Source organism: Procambarus clarkii, chromosome 46 (assembly GCF_040958095.1).
Source record: "Procambarus clarkii isolate CNS0578487 chromosome 46, FALCON_Pclarkii_2.0, whole genome shotgun sequence".
Classification (NCBI taxonomy): domain Eukaryota; kingdom Metazoa; phylum Arthropoda; class Malacostraca; order Decapoda; family Cambaridae; genus Procambarus; species Procambarus clarkii.
The window spans coordinates 24,654,184-24,671,242 of record NC_091195.1 but is presented as its reverse complement, the minus strand read 5'-3'; positions in this window follow the sequence as shown (position 1 = coordinate 24,671,242).

Below are 17,059 nucleotides of genomic sequence, written 5' to 3'. Positions count from 1 at the left end.
GCAACTTAAGTATGATATTCGTCTAACTGCAAATGCGGTATCCCCTAGCTGGATATATGATCCAATGGAGCATGAGGATGAGGAATATGGTCATTTGGAATCTGAATTTCGCAATGCCCATATTATACTTCTTTGTAATCTAAGTGAATCAATACTAAATTCTATTTTGACAGGTTCTCTTACATTGAAAGATGTTAGAAAAACATTGCTTATATATAAGTTTGATGAGACTTTGTTGGATTTTGATGTTAGCCACATGGATGAAATAATAAAGGAACATCCCATTTCCTTTAATCGAATTCCATATACCTATTTGGATTACTCATTCAATGGAACATCAATAAAAGAGGTTTGGGGAATACAAAACTCCCCTGAAAATATTTCTAAAGACCACCACCATAGAGAGTCATTGGTTTTGGAAAAATACAAAACTATTGTCAGTTTGTTTAATAAACACAAAAACCGAGAGGGCACTTTGACAGTTATTACTGGTTTAATGGCCTCAGGAAAATCGTCTCGACTTTTGCAACTTACTCAAACACATTGCAGAGAAAATAAAAATAAAACCATTTTGATTTTGCCTAGATGTGTACAATTAAAACAAATAAAATGTCGATCAATAATTCCGACTGAAATCCAAATCCGGAGTGAAACTTACTTAGATTATAAAGACTATATTCTTCACTTTGATACTATTTTTATCGACGATGCTCATTTGTTTTATCCAGAAAATTTAACTGAATTTGTTCATGTATGTCAAGGTTGTGGAATCGATGTGATAATTGCAGGACTGAGTGTATCATCATTTAGAAATGATACATTTAAAGGTTTTGTTTTTTTAATGTCTCAGGCTAATAAAATAGAATTACAAACAACATCCTGCACTCTATGTAATTATCGTACAGCCAAGATATCATTTCGGTTTAATTGGCGTAAACCAAGTAATTTTGTGGGTGATCATCGTAAGTATTTAAGTGTGTGTTCTCCTTGTATGATTGAATTAGCACCATACTTTCTATGTCTTGGAAAAAGTAATTTTGACCAAAGTGATTTGGATAAAATGTGTGGTACTATTTTATAATTATTTATATATGTTTCTAATATATATACAGTTTGAAAATTGTTATTATCAAATGACACATCCCAACATTAAAGAATTTATAAACCGGGTTAAAACAGATGGACATATATATATATATATATATATATATATATATATATATATATATATATATATATATATATATATATATATATATATATATATATATATATATATATATATATATATATATATATGTCCATCTGTTATATATATATATATATATATATATGTCCATCTGTCCATATATATATATATATATATATATATATATATATATATATATATATATATATATATATATATATATATATATATATATATATATATATAAAAACAAAATCATTAAAATTAAGCATAAAAATGAACTCACTGTAGATCTTAAATATGATAAAGAAAATGGAATTTTTCTTGATGATGACGGTATAGTCTATTTCCCAGAAGTAAACAATGAAAATATTAATTCACAAATAATTAGAGTAAAAAGTAATCAGGTTCCATTATTTAGCCACCGTCCACAATTTATTTCACAAAAGAGAAAGAATGAAGATAATACTGAAATTCCTCCGAAAAGGCAGGAATCTTTATAATAAAGCTGATTATAATTGAAATAGTTTATCCGGATTCCATCTTTCGATATTAAATTTATCACACTCCAAATTTTGAAAAAAATAAAGTCCATTTTCCCCTTCAACTATTTTTGTTGATATTGTAAACAACATTTTGTTGTACATGTCGCTAATATATTGACCTCTAAATTTTACAATAAACATTAAATGGCATAAACTATTGTAAATGTTTTTATTGAGGGACAGAATAGGATTATTTATCAGAATGTTAATTTTATCTTGACTCTTACAAATATACTTAAATGTTTGTATATTTTTGTTTTGAAACATTTTAAAAAAATTCACATCATCTCTAGTTACTACTTTTAAAGATGTAACACTAAAATGTTATAAATATTGTAAAAATAATACATAGAAATACAATAAAGACTTAAAACATAAATGAAATATTTTAAAATAACGTTATTAATATTACTACTATTATCAACCAACATTTTCATTACATTTACAAAATATAATTTAATTATATTATCCTCTTCAAACATGAGGTAGCTATTTACAATCTTATTAAATCTCTTACTACTGAAGTTATTGATTTCTAAAAGATTATTAACATCAACATCATTTAGACTGATACTACTACTGATGCTACTATCACTTATTAGATTCTTCCTGGTTTATAGGTCGAAATACTTCATTAAAATATATAGAAAGGGGAGGTGGCGTTGTTGGCTGTTTGTCATCTGATTGTCTTTCCATTTCTTCAATGTACTTTATTAATTCGTAGTCACAGGGGTATGTTTCCTGGCACGTGAGTCTATCTATAGTCACAGGGATATATTTATATTCCCTGGCCTGTGGGTATAGTAGTCACAGGGGAATTTTTGGGATTCCCTGGCGACGCAGTTATCGTAGTCAAGAGGGGTAGTGGGGCTGGGTGTTGGACCATGCACAGCGTGTGGCTCTAAGGAGATCAATGTGTTAAAGGTCAAATCCAGTCGAGAGAGAGAGAGAGAGAGATTAAGTATTAACCACATACGTAATATATAATATACCTGGATGAGCAATAGGTTGCCGGGGGTCAATTAAATCATGATAATCAGGTGGAACCACATTAGGTACAACCTCACCTGGGTTCCTAAATTGTCCACGTGTATCTAGTCGAACTATATGACCTGGTTGAGTGAGCATAGTTAAACCAAAATACCACCCCTCAGTTACTCCCAAGGGATTAAGGGTAGTAAGTTCATGCCAAATACTCTCTGAGTAAAAGCTGAATACAATTGGATGGCCCCAAATAGCATTAGATAGTCGACGATCGTCAGTCGTCTCATAAAAGTGCTTGTCTTCATATCCAGGACTAACCGCTAATCGATAGATATATAGGGGATAAGTTTCTTGCCGGCGCCTATAATGATTAATCAATTTTGTCTTATGAACAACAGGCCAGTCATCTCCTCGTTCATCATGTCTCAAACGCCATAGTTTTTGGTGTGGATCAGCTTTAATGTGACGATTCATCCAATCACAGGCATTTACCTTTGCTATTGCCGGTTGATCTATAATAAATTCAACATCACTTTTTAATGTTGATTTGGCTTTAGACATCAGGGGTTGGAAAAGGGGTTCGAGTTCATAGTAAGTGTGCATTTGTAAAGGTTTGCCACCATTCTCTAGTGTATAGTAAGCCAAATCAACTCGATGAGGGTCCATTGTGTTATGACCAATTTTCACACAGGCATTACTAATCAAATTTTTTTCACGAAACAGGCCAACTAATGAAGGAATTAAAACCTCAACGTAACCACTGAAATAGTCACATGAGCAACCATATCCATCTACATATTTATTAATTTCATTGTAATTATTTTCATTTAACGCGTCGTACACGCAAGGTGCCTTGGTATCTGATGGAACATTTGTTCTATATAAAGCGTTAGTAGTTGTGGTGGTGGTGGTTATGTCTAGAGAGGAAGAATTATTATTAAGGTGAACATGGATACAAGAAGGTTCCATTCCTTCTATATTCGGTACTGTTTCAGGAATAGAACATTCTACACATATGCCTTCTTTGACTGGATTAAATTTAGATATGTCTACAATATTCAGATCATGAATCCATCCAACTTTTTTGCATCCATTATCTATAGTAAGTTTGGACGTGGATTGATCACAATGTTTTCCACTAAATAATCCATGAGTTGTACATTCACACGTGAAATTGTAATCTTGCCATATTAATTTACCTAATGTGGTTGAACATACTGGAACTGTAGGTATTTTTAGGGGATTAGTAGGAGATATTTCAAACCAATATCCATCCTGCCAGGAGGCACTAGCTGGTAATATTTCATTACCTTCTTTAGAATATAAAGGATAAGGTAAAAATATACAACACTGATTTAGTTTCATACCTTCCCACACTTTACAGGCTTGATGATGATTGTCATCCTGATGATGTCCATATGTTGATAAAATTAATAATGGATTATTATCTAATGCATCATCATCGCTTTCAGCCTGATCAATATACCATTCTAATGATGATATATTTTTTTTGTCTTGTTATACCATAGTGAAATAACTTTCTTTTTCTTTGTATCGCCTCACCTCCTATAATTATTGTACATATAAATAAGTAAATTATTATAAGAAAATAAATAATAGTAATCATTTTTATTTATTTCCTTTCATTGTCATATAATGTTCACGTGGTGAATCATAAATAGAATTCTCATTCATATATATAGTGGCTGAAGGCAGAGGATGAAAAGAAGGTGAAGAAGAAAAAGAAGAAGAAAAAGAAGAAGAAGGAGGAGGAGGGAGAGGGGGTAGAGGAGGATAGGGGGGAAGATTAGAGGGTAAAGGAGGATAGGGGGGGAAGATTAGGGGGTAATGAAAAGGATGACATTATTATTGGGGTGTATTCTGGTTGTGTATTACTACTAGTTGTTAAAGTCATAGTGTTAACTGGAGTTGTAGTTGTAGTAGTAGTAGTAGCATTACAATAGTGTTTATAACAATAATGAATTAAACATATAGTTATAATAATATATATAATTAATATGGATATAAGGCATATACATAAAATAATAAAATATTGATTTATTATTGACAAATAATACACATCGATTAAATGCATGTGTGTATTGGGATTATTATTGTTCTCAATGATTTTTTTCAGGAAATTAGTAGATTGATGTGTATTTATTAGTATCTTATTTAGATGTGAAAATACCGTATTATAATTATAAAATAATCTTAATCCATCAGATGATGTTTCTGAAAAATTTGAAAAGGCATAGCATGCCCTATTCAATTCTAATAAACTAACACCCGGATATAATATATGTTGTTGATATAAGCGATGACTAATATTACCACCACATAATATGTTTAATTTTAAGATATTATTAATAGAATAAATCCAAATTCCAGGTACAATAGGTATAAATATAGGATTGAATTTTTGTGTTAATTTATAATTACATAATTCTAAAATAGCCTCATCAGATTGATTAAAAGCAGCACTAATACAATTGTGAGATTTGTGTGAATTTAAATTAAAATATGAAAAACTAATGATGACTAAGGTACTATTAATAACATCAAAGTTTTCCTTTGACATTACCATATACCAATATTCACTTTCAATTTGTAATACCATTAAGTACTTGTTATCTTCAACTTCTAAAGATGCACTCCATTTTTCGTTAACATTTGTATAAACTGGTATTACTGAATACAAAAATCCATGATTAGGTGGATTATTGGTGGTAACTATGGGAAAATAAACTACTAATATAAACCTGTTATCAGTATAATATACTGACACCCGGCAGAGTTTATAATAAATTGACATTAAATCATCAATTGATGAATCATTAAAGATCAATTTTTTTCGATTTCGAATCTGAATTAAGTCCTTTTCAAATGGTAAACGATTGAAAATATATCTTGAGAGTATTCCTGTAGAATACATTAAATCTAATTCTACTTCTGTGTGTTCAATGTCTGATATAATTGTATTTATGGTACTATGTATAAAACTGATATATACACACAATTCTCTACGATTTAATTCTGTTTTGTTAATTGAATTTAACATTTCAATTGTTTCCTTGAAAAAAATAATTTGTTCAGAAATAATTTCTTTATGTGGATATTTCCATACAAAATGATCATTGGATATTATTGTATCAGAATTTTTTAAAAATTTATATTTTTTTATAAGTTCTTGTTGTCGATTAATAATTCGAATAAGTTTATAAATTCCATTAAATGTTTCAAAAGGACATTTTTGCTTACAACTATTCAAAAGAGTTAAAAATTGATTGAAAATGTTTTCATAAATTGTAAAGTTGAAGCTATAGAACAATCTTTCCTGTGAATCTACTAACAGTGTTTTATACTGGCGGGCAAAAACAATACCAGGTTTGATAATAACTTCAAGTTCATTACTATCCACACTCCCTGATGCTATTAAAATTATTATGAATGTTAACATTTTTTTAAACATAATTTTAAGTTTTTTTTACATAAAAAAATGGATATGAATTTTAACTGGCATAAAAAAACATCAAATGTTTTTGTAGCCTCTCCACCTAGTTCACAAATCGTATTTCAGTATAAAGACGAAGATGATGTCCATAAAAAAACATGTACACTTTCAATTAAAGAAATACTCAACACTCCTGGAGGGGATGTAATTATAACTTGGGCCAATCGTAAATACATTAGTGACCTATTCAAACTAAAATTAAATTCATTAACTTCTTTGGAATCAACTTTTACGGAGCACAAACAAAAGGAAGAAGATACACGTATTGTGGGATGTCTTCCAGTGGTTCTTCTAGATATATCTACAACAGAAAATAATCTTATTCTAGATCCCCGTAGATTAACTAATTGGTTTATTCAAATCATAAGTCGAGTGATCCCCATTGAAACTATCCTTCCACCAGAATTAGTCAGGGAAGTTAACATGACGTTTTATATACGTGATACTAACATTTTTCTTCCTAGACATGGTGTGATGACTAACATTACAGATCTTATATTTTCCGCTCTCAATACACTGGAAACTGAAAATATATGGGAATTAGGCGATAATGGAGAAAAATTAAGCCATGAATTGCTGTCAATATCATGTATATTTAAACTCTTGATTCCCAAATTACAAAGTATATTTATTTCTTCACACAGAAAAAGAAATATTTCTGGTAAGATAAAAAGTGGAAAATTCAAAATGTCTCCTGAATTCCAAAAAATACTTCATGAAAATAATTTATTAAATAAACTTGAAAAGTGGTCAGAAAATTCTCTTAAATTTATATCTGACAAACTTCGTGAATATTCCGTATTTTTTCTAAATAAACTGGGCGATGTAAATGATACAAATATATGGGCAGTTAAAGAATTTATAAATGTTGCTCAAAAATCTGAAACCATCCCAATCTATTTTAATGAAAATATTACTTTCCGCATTATGATTCATGCCATTGGTGAAATATTTCATTCTCTCTTTACAGATATATTGCCAAACGAGTCAATGGAATCAGCAATTCATGGCGCACTATATCACATGGTTTATCTCCATGATTTAAAACTATTGGATACTTTTAAAAAATATTTATATATTTCTATTTTATATCGCCTAATATATTCTTGCTATAAAATTAATTCACCATTCATAAAACCATCACTTGCATATTTATCTGAGAACCATAGTGATATATATCACAGTCTATTAGAATATCAAAATAAAAATCCTTTATGGCAAGGAAATGAGAATACTGACCTGATTGCGTGGATGGAGATCAACTGTGAATCAAGTGTGGATCGGCTCTGTCTCATTGCCTCACAGAGCGAGAAATATCTGAATGATGAAAAGTTTATGGATGCTTTATATTGGACAGTTTATGACATACGAGGACAAGCTTTAGACTATTATATAATTTTCCTCCTAATTGTATATAAAAATAGCTTATCCCTTAGAAATATAAAGTTAGGCAATACCATGAGCAAAGAAAATAAAACACTAAACTGTAAAAATCTAGTATCTCCTTTTTTCCGTATATTTATATGTTTTTATGATTATATACAAAATATTCCACCTCATCTCATTACGGTGGATATATTAAATAGTTCCGAATTTGGAGAATTACCACAGTACCATCACATTATCATTACAGCATTAAGCGACTTTTTTAAGGGAAACGAAGATATATTTTCGTCACTATTAAAAGATTAAAACACAAATTTAAAAAATAATTCACAAGCACAAAAATATTGGGATGACATTAACAACCCATACCCACAGTTTCACTGTAAAAAAACAAACACTCTGGTATAATATATAAAAAAAAAATCTGTTATGGTAAGGAAATGAGAACACTGACCTGGTCGCGTGTGGAGGGCAACTGTGAAGAATGTGTGGAGGGGCTCTGTCTTGTATATAGCCTGACAGGAAACTGTTATCATCTCATTGAATCCCGTTTTCTATTTGAGTCCTCCTCTCTCTCTCTCTCTCTCTCTCTCTCTCTCTCTCTCTCTCTCTCTCTCTCTCTCTCTCTCTCTCTCTCATTCACTCTCTCTTTCTCATTCACTCTCTCTTTCTCATTCACTCTCTCTTTCTCATTCACTCTCTCTTTCTCATTCACTCTCTCTCTCTCTCTAAAATCTTAAAGCTGCTTGGTGACCAAGTTGACCTTGTGGATACGTTCATGGCCCGACTCGAAGACGAGGCCGAGGACACAGTGGAGAGTCTACCATTACCTCCTGCCACATCTGCCCAAGGCATGGGTACCACCTTGAGTGAACTACAAAAGGCTGACCCTAGTTTTGTAGAATGTCATATGTCATATGACTTAGCTCTCTCTAAAGAGGAAATTGAGGATGCAGCCACTGGTTATTACTACAATGATCAGATTTTGAGCTTCAGGATGGCCATAATGAGGTGGAATGTAAGCTGTTAGCTAAAAATATTAATGACCTAGTTCCATTTGATAGAATTAAATTTAATATCAATGTGGAAAGTGATTAGTAATAAGAAGGAAAAGAGGACGAGGATGAGGAGGGAAAGGATGAGAAGTTAGGATTGTGTTGGGACCTTCAGTGAGTGGTCCACACTTGATTAGTGTAAAACAGCTAATAATAATGTAATGATATAAATTGTCGTTTCCCCAAATCTCAAAGTGCTGAATCTGTATTTTTTATATATATATATAAATATAATAAGAAACCAAGACTATTTTTTTTCTAAATATGAGCTTCAAAAAGGGAGGAAGATATGATGGATTTTTTCTAGTTAATAATTTAATAAAGTCTCAGCAATTACAGCCCCTTCTATTCTACAATTTGCTGCTGCCAATTATGGTTTAGATGATTGTCTAGGTACTCGACTGCTTTTAGAAAAAAGACAAGGATTTGGTGGAAACAAATGTATAGAAAAATTTAATCTAGGAAAATATATATACCAGTCTTATCAAGAGGTCAATGAATTGGTAATTAAATTCGGCATTGGTTTAAACTATTATTTTAACTTTAATAATAATAATAATGATAATAGGGTAAATCAACAACAATCGATTGCCATATATGCTGAAACCCAGAAAGAATGGCTTATTGCAGCTCTTGGATGCCTTAGACAACGGGCAATTGTCGTCAGTCTTCCAACAAACTTGCCCCACAAAGCAATTATCAATTCTCTTTTGGAAACAGAAATTCGAATTATTATTACCTCTTGTGGACCATTATTAGCTAAACTCCAAAAGGAAATTTTACCTACTTGTCCTCAAATAGATTATGTCATTATCTTAGATGATCATATCAATAAAATAGGACCAACAGTTTTACCATATAAAACGAGTGACAATTTTAACATAATTTCATATTATAGTTTAATATTTGCCGGCAAAGAAAATGAGGATATATGTAAGGATAACATTAAATATATTGATGAGAGTGATGTGGCATTTATCATGTATACCTGTGGTACTATTGACGAACCTAAAGGAGTGAAGTTAACTCATGGTAATATTTTCTCTGCGGTATCAGCATTTTGTATTCGTGCTGATTATCGACAATTGGGGAACTTATACTTAGCATATCTTCCATTGGCGTATGTCACAGAATTATTAATTGAATTATCTTGTATTGCTATGAATATTACAATTGCCTATTCCTCACCCTCTACATTAACTAACAAAAGTCCGCAGATCTTGGAAGGATGTCATCGGGATTTTATTGAAGCTCAACCTACTTGTGTTTTTTTTGTATCCTCTATGTTAAAATATATAATGAATGGAATTACAAAAAATAATTATTCAATTTGGGATCATATAGCCTTTGAAAAAAAAATTAAACTGAAATGGATTACTCATGTTTGGGATAAATATGTTTTACGGAAAATATGTGAGCAGTTTTTTGGTAATCGATTGATGACAGTTATCATTGGAGGTGATTTAATTTCAAAAGAGTCATACCAAAAGCTTCGAACGCTATTCAATTGTTCAGTAATAATAGGGTATGGTACCACAGAAACTACGGCTTGTGTTACTAGCAGCAACAAAAGTGATGATGTATTACATTGTGGTGATCCTAATTATAGAGTAAAACTATCATTAATTGATTGGATTGAAGGAGATTTTAAAACGACAGATAAGCCGCATCCTAGAGGGGAAGTTGTAGTGAGTGGTCCTATGGTGGCCCGAGAATATTCAAGGATTACTGGAAAAGGAGATGATGGTGGAGACTTTTTCTTATCCAAAAGAGGTATTTGGAGTTTTAAAACTGGTGATATTGGGGAGATTAATTGTGAATGTTACGCTTAATTGATAGTAAAATAAATTTCCAGAGATTAAAGAATGGCGAATATGTAAGTTTAGGTGAGATCGAATCTCTCCTAAAGACTCACCCTCTAATTGATAATGTATGTGTTTATGTTTATCCAAATTCTAATATAATCTTAGCTTTAGTTGTGCCATCGCCTCCTATGATTATAAAGATGAGTACCCATTTAAATATTCATTCGTCAGATGTAAGGGTACTTTGTCGACATTCCTGTATAATTAAAACCATTTTAAATGAGATTAGGGCTTATGGTAGGAAATATGGAATTTGTCATTTACCTTCAGCAGTATATCTCTGTCAATTTCCGTGGACTCCAGAATCTGGTTTGGTTTCCTTAACTTACAAAATTAGGCGGCATGTCATTTTCAAATATTATGAGGAAAAATTGAAAGCCATGTATGTGGCCCTTTTAAAATAAAAAACATAAGAGGGAATTTTAATGATTGATTATCCTCCTCCTCGTAATCTTAATACCAAGTGGAGGGTTGAATCCTTTTGAATATTATAATCACTTATAATGTGTTGATCATCTAACTGTTTCCCGGAAAATATCAACCACTGTTGATCTGGTGGTATACCTTCTTTATCTTGAATTTTGTTTTTTACACTTTGAATAGATTCATTAGACTCCACATCTACTGTTATTGATTTTCCAGATAAAGTTTTTACAAATATTTGCATTTTGGTAATTTGTTTATTTTTATATATATTTTTTTTTAAATTAATATATAATTTTATAATAATAAAAAATATGAATGTTGAACATAACTCTTATGATTATAAAGGATATCTCAATAAATTAGAAGAGTTAAAAATGTACCAATTAAAGTTAACTTATTACTTATTTGATCAAACTAGAATAGTATGTTATAATATTACTATTGAACTGGAAAACATGATTGAATATACAAAAAAATACAAATTATAACAAGTAATATTTATGAACATAATCAATTTAGAATTCTTATGTATCTAATTAAACATAATAGGATTCCTGTTCAACTAGCATCGAGTGATGAAGAAGTATTTTCACATATTCAAAATAAAATTAAACATACTTCTATAATTATGACTGAAAAATCTTATCATCATCTTATAGTTATGAAACATATTATTTTAAAATTATTTAAATTCGAAAAGGATCTATATTATTATATATATGTTTTGTATTCCAAATTATTATTTATTATCAGTGGTATGGAAAATTATACGAAAATATTTAATTTTTGTATTCTAAATAATTAATGTTGTTATCCCATCTTCTACTTTTTAATATACTTTTCAATCCTTTTTTAGTATTTTTTTTATTTTTGGGTATAAAATAAATACTTTTTTGAGGGCTTCTGCTTTGGTTTGTTTTACTCACTCTATTATTTAAAATTTGATCTCTTTTGTTCTTTTTAGGTTGATTTGACCTTAAACTCGAATTTTTTGGACTATTATTCCTACTGCTACTACCACTACTACTACTACTGGTACTAGTACTAGTACTATTTTGACGTATTTTTTTCATATTTATATTTCCACGATATTTATTGCCTGTTATACTACTTTTTTTGCTTCTACTTTTATTCCTATTTATATTTTTACTTCTACTTCCACTTGTACTTCTACTTTTACTTCTTTTACTTCTAATTCTACTCCTACTTCTACTTTTATTTTTACTACTTTTACTTCTACTACTTTTACTTTTACTTCTACTTTTACTTTTACTTTTACTTCTACTTTTTTTGTTCAAAATTTTATTGTTTTTCGCCAACATTATTTCTCTATTTTTTGTATAGAAATATTTATAATTAGTTAAAATATTCTTTAATATATCTGAAGGATTATCTTTGATTAATTTATAGGGAAAAGATCTTATTAGGTTATGATTATTTTTATATTTATTAGGTATGTAAGCTACCATTGCCGTTATTTTATTAGGTACAATATCTGTTTTTTTATGTAAAGATATCACAAGTTCATAATGTAAATGAGTAAGATCTTTAGTTTCTATAATATGTATATTATTTGTATTTTTATGGTAAGGTTCAATAACTCTGTTAATTAATTTACTGATATGCATAGGACTGTAAAAAGGTGTGTATATGTCAAGTATTCCAGATTCAATTATTGGTTGGTCCTCATTATAAAAACAATTATTTATAAGATGATGTATAATACTGTTCTTTATTATATTAATGTCTTGTGTTTTTTGCATGAGAAGAGTATGCCATAAATTTGTAAGAAGAGAAAAGTAAATTAATTTCGAATCAAAACGTTGTAGTAATTTGTAAGATTGAGGCACCTTTTGTTTTAATATTTTAATAAACATTTCTGGATCATATTTAATTGTATGATAACTAATTAAATTTGAGGCTGGTTTAGTAGTTAAACCAGCGATATAATATATTTGTTGGATGAAAATTTCAGAATTGTGCTCACTCCAAAATTGAACTTGATGATTACTAATACTAACCTCATCTATATTTTTTGTTATTGAGTACATTATATAAATTAATCGATTGAGAGCTAACCTACAAGATGATTCCGATAAACCTGGATATAAATCATCAATATAAGTATTATTTTGGTTGAATGTCAACCTTAATAATCTCTTTTCTGAAGAATTATTATTAATTTGGTATATATATTTCAGTGATGTAGTCATTATGCTTATTATTTTTTATTACAATAAAAAAAAGCACCCCATAATCAAAATAATATGTAAACTAATTTTCCAATATCTACTACCTCTACTTATATCCCAACAATTATAGGTGGATGTGATGAAATTGATTAAATGAAAACGGGATTTACATAATAGATATTTTGCATGTATATGGATTAAAGTTTAACTTGTTTAAATTGTTATAAAAAACTTGTTCTCCCTTAACTTCATTACTTTCATTTTGAGACTCCTTCCAATGATCTGGTGGTATATATGCCAGATAATATTGAACTTCATACATATGAGTATCAGTTTTTATAATATCATTAAATTTTTGTAATAGGGAAAAATGAAGTTCTATCGCTTCTTCCTTAGACATTTTACTAACATTACAATTTAAGTGTTTCATATTTCTTACTTCATCTAAATATTTGGCAAAATTTTCTGGTGTATATATTGGAGATTTTTCAACACAAAAACCTACTTTATAAATATTTTTACATGTTGCTTTCATTATTTTACTTAATTTTCCAATTTCATCAATAAGATTATTTCTAAGAGCATTTTGCCACTCATTATCTTTTTGTACAGTTAAAAATGTTCATAAATTAGTTAGTAATTTTATATAAATGAATATATTTTTATTTTCACTGTTTCTAGAAGCTGATTTATGAATTTTTTCAGTGTATTGTGCACAATAATTTGAAAGAATACCATTATCTGAAACATGAGCTGGATTTATCTTCCATTTAAGATTTCTACCGATTCCTCCCAGGCCAACAATGTCATATATTTTTCGGATAATGAGCAAATCTCCACAAAACGACGTGGGAAAATGATAGGAGCCATCAGCTTGATAACATGAACCACGGGATCTGGGTTCTTAATTGGTATTTATAATTATATACATTGATAATGTAATATACTGGTGAATTAACAATCTTAATGGTAAAGTTTTACAATTTACAAATGTGAAGAATTTCTTGTTAAATGTAATGTGATTTATATTTTCAGATACTATTACCTTATATTTACACTCTTTTACCACATCATTCATCGTGATAGAATATTTAAATGGAAATAATATACGTTTGTTATATCCAATATCCGAAGATGATCTCCTTCTAGTGTCTGGGCCTGGTGAGGTTCCCCGTGTTCGTTGACGGGTGTTGGTTCGGTTTGACTATGATTTTTGGGGAGTTGAAGTTGTAAAATCTTCCAGTGAATCATCATCATCCTGTGTTGTGCTGGTTCGATTTAGCTTTGATTTTTTTGTCTTTGGAGTAGAAGTTGAAGTTGATGGGTTATTCAATTCTTCCAGTTCCCCTGAAGTATCCGAATCATCATCATCCTGTGTCGTGCTGGTTCGATTTAGCTTTGATTTTCTTGTCTTTGGAGTAGAAGTTGAAGTTGAGGGGTTATTCAATTCTTCCTGTTCCATTGAAGTATCCAAATCATTTTCCACCATCTCTTCTGTATCACTTAAAACTGGATTTTGATTTGACATAATTGTATCTATTTTTTTATAATATACTAAAATTTTATTTGATAATGTACTTGGTTCCAGCCAAAAAAAAAAAAAAAATCGCCTATGTTATACAGATACATTTTTAGGAGGAAGAAAGGGAGTGGGGTGGGGTACTTCAAATAGTATTGGCAGCTGGAAGTCAGTCTCCTAAGGTATCAAACAAATATATGTACAAATAATAAAAACAAAATAATGTTATTAAAATTATAAGAATAAGAAATATGGTATACTGAAATATATTTAATTTAGATTTTTTGTTTTCTTTTTCAATATGATGAAAACGGTTCAGGATATAATGATTTTGGTTTGAAGTGAAAGTTTTGGGTGATGAATAGTCACCATTTCGATGCCAATATATTTCAAGAGGAAATGTATTTGACATTCCCCAATTAAGTTCTAAGAGGGACTCATGTACAATATTTGATATTGTTAATATAAATCCATTTTTCTTGCCATATTGAATAAATGCTAATGTTAACGCCGCTACAAAAGCAGATTCCTTTTGAGTAAAAGATTGAATATATTTATGTTTTTTCTTAAAAATAGAAAGAAAATGTATTTTAGGAACCAAGTGTAACTTTTTAATATCAAAGTCAATTAAATTATTAATTAAAGGTTGGCCTTCATCATCAACTAATTCATAAGGTATTTCATCAAGTTCATTCATTTTTTTTTTATTTCTCTAGTTATAGTATATATATATATATATATATATATATATATATATATATATATATATATATATATATATATATATATATATATATATATATATATATATATATATATATATGTCGTACCTAGTAGCCAGAACGCACTTTTATGCCTACTATGCAAGGCCCGATTTGCCTAATAAGCCAAGTTTTCCTGAATTAATATGTTTTCTCTAATTTTTTTCTTATGAAATGATAAAGCTACTAATTTCATTATGTTTGAGGTCAAATTTTTTTTATTGGAGTTAAAATTAACGTAGATATATGACCGAACCTAACCAACCCTACCTAACCTAACCTAACCTACCTTTATAGGTTAGGTTGGGTTAGGTAGTAGAAAAAGTTAGGTTAGGTTAGGTTAGGTAGGTTAGGTAGTCGAAAAAACATTAATTCATGAAAACTTGGCTTATTAGGCAAATCGGGCCTTGCATAGTAGGCTGAAAAGTGCGTTCTGGCTACTAGGTCAAGATTTTTTATATATATATATATATATATATATATATATATATATATATATATATATATATATATATATATATATATGCATGTTTTTATTACATTGCAACTATGGAATTTGTAAAAAAAAAAAGAACTTTATAAACTTTTGGAACCAGGAACTGATATTACAGCTTTTCTCTGGAATATGATCCAACATACTTCAATTCAGAATCAATTAGATTCAACACATGATATGTACAAATTAACTACTACTACTATTACTACTACTACTACTACTATTACTACTACTACTACTACCACCACCACAAACACTACCACTACCACTACTAATAGTACTCCTACTACTACTACTATAATGCCATATTTTACCTATCCTATTAATCAAACATCATCCAATTCGTTATATTCAGGATTAATAGATGACTGTAAAAATATTAGTGATAGTTTATACTTTGTACAACATAAATTGCTTGAATGTCCTCTTATCCCAAATATTTTCGATCCCATTTTCAAACGTGATATTGCTCTTTATGAAAATAAATCACTAATAGGCATAAACAACCTCATTGACTAACAATGGCACGAGTATGGTGTGAATACCTAATGACAGATAAAATCAAACGATACGGAACCTGTCATAATCATCCGATCTTCAACAATTACTCAACACAAAGCTGCTATTAGGACAATATCCAATTCTGGCCCCAGACATCACTCGGTACCCCTACTCAAATCCCTGAATATGTTAGACATTAAGTCACTGCACATTCTCTCATGTGTACTATACATATATAAAACGCTAAACTGTAATGCCAATCCTGATCTCAAAAGCTTCATAGAAGGTTGTAACAGAACCCATGAGCACCACACCAGAAATAAATACAGTTTTGATATTCCTAGAGTACGACTTAATCAAACCAGAAATGCTCTACAAATCAAGGGGCCCAGAATGTGGAATGAACTTCCCAAGCATGTTAAAGAGAGTACCTATCTCAACCAGTTTAAGTTAACCACGAAGCTATACCTAATAAATTCCCTGTAACCTACCTTACCCCTCTATTGTCAACCCATGTATGTTTTTTTTGTTTTTCAAGTCAACGCTGTTTTAATGTAATTTTCTGTAATAATTTGTAATTGTAGTTGTGCTGTTTTTTCAACAATGTTCCCCCCTCTTTTACCTCT